Source organism: Notamacropus eugenii, chromosome 1 (assembly GCF_028372415.1).
Source record: "Notamacropus eugenii isolate mMacEug1 chromosome 1, mMacEug1.pri_v2, whole genome shotgun sequence".
Taxonomy (NCBI): domain Eukaryota; kingdom Metazoa; phylum Chordata; class Mammalia; order Diprotodontia; family Macropodidae; genus Notamacropus; species Notamacropus eugenii.
Genome location: NC_092872.1, coordinates 655366160 through 655373097, shown reverse-complemented (window position 1 = coordinate 655373097; position 6938 = coordinate 655366160). Strand labels below are relative to the sequence as shown.

The 6938-nt window shown below is 40.4% G+C and overlaps 1 pseudogene; it reads left to right on the top strand.

Moving 5' to 3' along the window:
* Nucleotides 1-5470: 5470 nt before the first annotated feature.
* Nucleotides 5471-6478, top strand: LOC140528157 (nuclear transcription factor Y subunit gamma pseudogene; annotated as a pseudogene).
* Nucleotides 6479-6938: the final 460 nt, after the last annotated feature.

Here is a 6938-nt window from a genome sequence, read left to right as displayed (position 1 = left end):
TTGCTTTGGTCCAACAGCACAGTACTTTCTTTGATGTGGGCATAGCACTCTGGGTCATCCTGTGCCAGTGTCTCCCTTGTCTCACAATTGATTATAAAGTTCTTCAGAGAGACCTTCAGAATGCCCTTGTATCACTTCTTCTCACCCCTGTGTGAGTAGTTTTCTTGTGTAAGTTCTCTGTATAACATACTTTTAGGCAAACACTCAAATTCCATTTATATAATTGGATAAAATCTAATTTGACACATTAGAGTTGCACTTTCTACAGTATAGTTCAAATGCTTAGGCATTTAGCTCAAGGAAGGACCTCAGTTTCTGATGCCTCTTCTTTCCAGGTGGTCTTCAGGGACTTCCTAAGACAATTCAAATGGAAGGGATTTAGTTTCCTTGCACGCTGCTTGGATGGTATGCAGGGTTTTTTTTTGATGAGGTCAGAAAAATGACTCTGTAGACCATTAGTTTGGTAGGTAGCCTAATGACTCTTCTTTCCTACATGTTCCCTTCTTAGCCTCCAAAATACTGACCTAGCTCTGACAATGTTTCTCAACCTCATCATCTATGTGTATATTTCTGGAAAGGATGCTGCCCAGGTAAGTTCAATTATCCACAGCATTAGAAATTTCTCCTTTGCCAATGGTTCCATATATGAACAGTGCAATGCTGTTTCATGGAAAACTGTTTTCTCAGTGTTACTTAAATCAAAATTAGCATGAGCAGCAAAGAATTGATCCACACTTTGTTGCATTTCAGCCTCTGAGGCTACATTGAGTACATAATCATCTGTGAACAAAAAGGCACTAATTCTCCCTCTATTTTACTCTTGGTGTGTAGTCTTTTTAAGTTAAATAATTTACCATCAGTGCAGGGGTTGACCTTGATGCCATTCTCATCCTCAGTGAAGCATATGACAGCATTATGCTAGAAGCATTGAAGTAACTTCACAAGGCCATGCTCCACTCCATTGGTGACTGGGAAAGCATGAGAGCATCATCCATTATCCAGAATATGTGGACTCATCCATGTTGTCATAAAACTGATGTAAAATACTGATGAACTTCGATGTACAGCTGTATTTTTCCATGATTTTCCAAAAGACTCTCATGACCAACATTATCAAAGGCCTTGGTGAGATCTCCAAATGTTGTGTATAGATATCTGCTCACCTGCTTGAATTTCTCTTGGAGTTGTTAAATAACAAACATCACAAACATCATGTCAGTTGTTCCTCAGCACTTTCTAAAGTCACAGGTCGACAGTCATCTTCCAGGTGAAGAATTAACTGATTAAGGAGGACTCTGGCAAGAAACTTCTTGGAAATGATGAAGAGAAAGATTCCCTGTGACTGTAACAGGACACTATATTTCCTTTTCCTTTGTACAGATGGACAATGGAGACATCCTTTAATTCCTGAGGGATAACTTCATCTTTCATCCTAACCTGGAAATTTTCAACTTTTATTATTTTTAAATAATTTATTTATTTTCAGTTCTCAACATTCACTTCCACAAGAATTTGAATTCAAGTCCAGAAACCAAGATGGCAGAGAGACCAGTAACTGCTATCTACCTTCCATTGTTGACCTTGACTAGCCCAGAGAATATAGCCCCAGGAATAACCCTGGAACAGTGGGGGCATCAGAAGGAGTAAATAAACCCTTAGCCCATGAGGCTAGAAAGATCGCTAAGGAGAGTTTCTCTTGCTGTGGTCAAAGGCGAGCAGTGTAGGATCAGAGCTGTCCCAGACAGCCCCATCTCAAAAAATCAGAAAAAGATCCTGAACCCCAGAGGGTTGAAGTCAGCAACTGGAAACACCAGGACACCAGGCTTGCCTCAGCACCCTAAGGGAACAGTTAAGACACTAGCATAGACAGTTGAGCTTGCCTATGCTCTAGGTCAGCAGAGGAGACCTCTTGTGGCCAGACAAACCCTCCCCCACACTTAAGGAGATAGCTCCAGGGTAACTGCGGAGAAACTCAAAAACATCTCGCGTGTCCACTTATTTCCAATGCCAGCCAGCCCAGCACCAGGTAAGCTGCTGCATTTTAGCTTCCAGCTGAAAAAAAAACAGAGGCCACAACACACAAAGTCTTAAGTTTAAGCTCAAGAACTGTGGGAGAGAGCTCCCTGGGTCACAAATGGAGAGATCTACTTTAAAAGTCAGGAAAAGGGTTATTTTCATGAGTAAGAAGCAAAGCAGAAAAAAAAAAAAAGACCATAGCCTCTTTCTATGGGGACAAAGGCCAAAACACAAATATCAAAAAAGTAAGCACTGAGACTATACTCCCATCTGAAATTTCAGAAGGGAATATGAACTGGTCTGAAGTATAAAGAGCCTTCTTGGAAGGGCTCAGGAAGGATTTTAAAACCCAAATTAGAGACATAGAAGAAAAACTGACCAATTACTTTACAAATAACAAAAAAGAAATAACTGAAGAATTTAAAAGGACAATTGAACAAATGGAAAAGGAAGCACAAAACCTAATTGGGAAAACTGGAAAAATGGAAAACAAAGTAGATAATCTAACTTGAGAACATAACTCCTTAAAAGGCACATTGGACAGATAGAAAAGGAGATACAAAAGTTAACAGAAGAAAACAATTTGACAAAAACTAGAATCAGGCAAGTAGAAGCTAACGAATCTATGAGACATTAAGAATCAGTCAAACAAAGTATAAAGAATGTAAAGATAGAACAAAATGTAAAATACATAATTGGAAAAACAACTGACCTAGAAAATAGATCTAGGAAAAAAAATATAAAATTTACTGGTCTACTAGGATGCCATGATGAGAAAAAGAGCCTGGACAACATCATCCAAGAAATCATCAAGGAAAATTGCCCAGAAGTCCTAGACCCAGAGTAGAAAATAGTCGTTGAAAGAATCCACCGTTCAACTCCTGAAAGGGAACCCAAATAAAAACACCAAGAAATATCCTTACCAATTTCCAGAATTATGAAGTGAAGGGGAAAATACTGCAGTCAGCTAGTAGGAAACAATTCAAATATTGAGGGGCTACAGTCAGGATCACACAAGATCTTGCTTCTTCCACATTAAAAGTTTGAAGGAATTGGAATACAATATTCCATAAGACAAAAGAGCTGGGACAACAACCAAGGATTAATTACCCAGGAAAATTGAGCATGATATTTCAGGTAATTAGATGGACATTCAATGAAAGGAGGGATTTCCAGACCTTCCTGATGAAAAGGCCAAAACTCAGTAGAAAATTTGTTCATCAAATGCAGGTATCAAGAGAGGCATAAAAGCATAAACCAGAGAAAAAAAAGTTTTACACAATATGGCCAAATTGTTTACATTCCCATAAGGGAGGATGATACTTGTTAACCTTGAAAACTGCATATTTATTATGAAATGTAAAAGGGATATACAGAGATGGAAGGAGTGGATATAAATTAAATGATGTGAAGAAAACAAATGTGATTTAAGGGTATGAAGGGATTGTAAAGGGAGATGTGAAAAGGAGGAGGTAGGAAAAAAAATAAATTCCATCACTGGAAAAGGCACAAAAATATATTGCAGTAGAGGAAAAGAGGAGAGGGAGATGAGCATTGTTTGCGAGGTACTCTCATTTGATTGGATCCAAAGAGGGTACAAAAAACTCAGTTAAGCATACAAATTCAATTAGCTTTGTAGGCAGTAGGAGGGGAAGGGGAAAAAAGGAAGTAAAAGGGAGGAAAAAATAGTGAGGGAAAGAGGGATTAAGAGGGACTGGGACTGAAAGAAGGGAGGGAAGATTGAGGGAGGGGTTTTCAAAAATTAAAACTATTGTGGAGGGGAAGGGAAATGGGAGAACTAAAGTCATAAACAAGGGAAAAGGGGATGGAGGGAAAGACACAGATAGTAATGATAACTGTGAGTGTGAATCAGATGAACTTTCCCATAAATCAGAGACAGATAGCAGAATGAATTAAAAACTATAATCCAACAATATATTGTTTACAAGAAGCACTTTTGAAACGGGGACATACACACAGGGTAAAGGTAAAAGGCTGGAGCTGAATTATTTTCTGTTTCAGCTGATGTAAAAAAGCAGGGGTAGCAATCCTAATTGCAGATAAGGCACAAGGAGAAATAGATCTAATCAAAAGAGATAAGGAAGGGAACTACATTCTCCTAAAAGTCACCATAGACAACAAAGCAATTTCATTACTAAATATATGTGCTCCAAATGGTATAGAATCCAAATTCTTAGAGAGGAAGTTAAGGGAGTTACATGAAGAAAAAGACGGCAAAACTATTCCAGTGGGGGACCTTCCCTTCTCTGAACTTGATAAATCTAACCTGAAAATAAAGAAGAAAGAAGTTAAGGAGGTGAATAGAATTGTGGATAAGGTAGATATGGTAGAACTCTGGAGAATACTGAATGGGTTTAGAAAGGAATATACCATTTTCTACGTGGTACACAGCACATATACAAAAATTGACCATGTACCAGGCCATAAACACCTCACAATCCAATGCAGAAAGGCAGAGGTAGTCAATACATCCTTCTCAGGTCATAATGCAATAAAATTTATACGTAATGAAAGGATAGGAAAATATAAACCAAAAACTCATTGGAAACTAAACAATCTAATACTAAAGAAAGAGTGTGTTAAACAACAACTTATAGAAAAAATCAACAACTTGATTCAAGAGAATGACAGTAATGAGACAACCTACCAAATTTTATGGGATCCTGCAAAAGCAGTTCTTAGGGGAAGTTTTGTATCTTTGAATGCCTACATGAATACCGTGGAGAAAGAAGAGATCAATGAATTGGGCATACAGTGGAGAAACCTCAAAAAAGAGCAAAGTGAAAATGCCTAAGTAAATACCAAATAAGAAAAACTGAAAACCAAAAGAGAGACTAAAAAATTGAAATTAAGAAAACTATTGAACTAATAAATAAAACTAACATGGGGTTTTATAAAAAAACTAATAAAATTTACAAACTTTTGGTCAATTTGATTTAAAAAAAAAAGAAAGAAGAAACCCACATTACCAATATCAAAAGTGAAAAGAGTGAACTCACCTCCAATGAGGAGAAAATTAAAACAATAATTAGAAATTAGACTAGAAAAGCCCTGCCATAACCTATGTCTCCCTTTGGAGCTGCACCCAGCGTTGTGGCACTGGTGCCAGGCAGCTTGGCTAGCCACTGCACAGTGCCATTGGAGGCCACCTGGTCATGGCCCCTGCCACTGACTCCTACTCTGCTTCTCAAGTTGTGAATTCTGGAAAGTGTGTTGTTAACTGGAAAGCATGGCAGCCTTGGAGTTGTGGGGTCTGTTAAACTTGGTCCAGCAGAAGTCCAGAATTGTACAGGGAAGATGAAGGTGAATGAGGGGATATCAGAGAGGCCTAGACAGAGCAGCCTATGGGGACCCAAAACTTTGGATGGGAAAGCTGAGGACTCTGAAGCTCAGAGAGATTAAATGACTTCCCCAAGGCCACACAATTACCAGTATGTCCACTGATGGAGAGTTTGGCAGTACCAGGAGCAGTGATGCTCAGCAGAGCCTACAGTCCTTTTGGCCTTGGTGTCATGGAAGAAATCCAAAATTTGACAGTGAAAGATTTCCGTGTGAAGGAACTTCCACTAGCTCATATAAAGAAGATCATGAAACTGGATGAAGATGTGAAGATGATAAGTGCTGAAGCCCCTGTGTTATTCTCCAAGGCTTCCCAGATATCCATCATTGAGTTAACATTAGAGGCCTGTATCCACACAGAAGACAACAAACGATGGAGTCTCCAGAGAAATAACATTGCCATGGTGATTACAAAATTTGACCAGTTCAACTTTCTTATCGATATTGTTCAAAGAGATGAACTAAAACCTACCAAGCATCAGGAGGAGGTGTGCCAGTCTGTGACTCCTGCAGAGCCTGTCCAGTATACTTCACTGGCCCAGCAGCTGGTGATGGCCGTCCAGGTCCAGGGCCAGCAGACTGGCCAGCAGACCACCTCCTGCACCACCACTATCCAGTCAGGACAGATCATCATTGCCCAGCCTCAGCAGGGCCAGACCATCCCAGTGATGATGCTGGTTGGAGAATGCCAGCACATACAGATCATCCAGGCCCAACCCTAAGGCCAAACTCAACAGGCACCGAGCAGCATAGGACAGGCCATACAGGTGATGAAAGAGATCATCAATAACATGGGGGAAATCCAGCAAATTCCCATTCAGTTAAATGTTGGCCAGCTGCAGTATATTCACTTAGCCCAGACTGTATCAGACACCCAGTTTGCTCAGGGCAGATCCAGACTCTGGTGGCTAGTGCACAGCAGATTACACAGACAGAGGTCCAGCAAGGACAGCAACAGTTTAGCCAGTTCACGTATGGATAACAGCTGCACCAGATCCAGCATGTCACCATGCCAACAGGCCAGGACCTCGCACAGCCCATGTTCATTCAGTTGGTTAACCAGGCCTCCAATGAACAGACCCTTCAGGTGATGGGTGAGTAAGCCTTGCCAAGCACAGCCAGTGCACAAGGCTAAACAGACTCCATTTCTGCCACTGTGGCCTGGTTTGAATGTCCCACCACTCCCCGCGTCTCCCGAGGGCAAAGACACTGGTGCACACACCCCATGCTGAGGGCTAGGAAATCGGCAACTGAAAGATGCAATATTTTTTCATTTCCTTCTTGTATTTGTTTTTGTTTTTTAAAGCAATCAATATTTTAGTATGTTGAGTTGTATGTCCAATGTTATTGAAATGGGAAATATTCAAAAACAACATTTATAGTATTTCTTGAGGTGTGGCTACATGTCTGCCCCACTCATGCCCTTCTTGCCAAGAGCAGCTTTCCTGATGTGGGAGTAACTCCCACAACAGCTGCCTTAGGCTTACTGGCCACCTGTGGCAAATGCACTCACTTCCCTAGGTCATTGGGTGGTTGGGTGATCAGTTCTCTCCTGCCCCTTT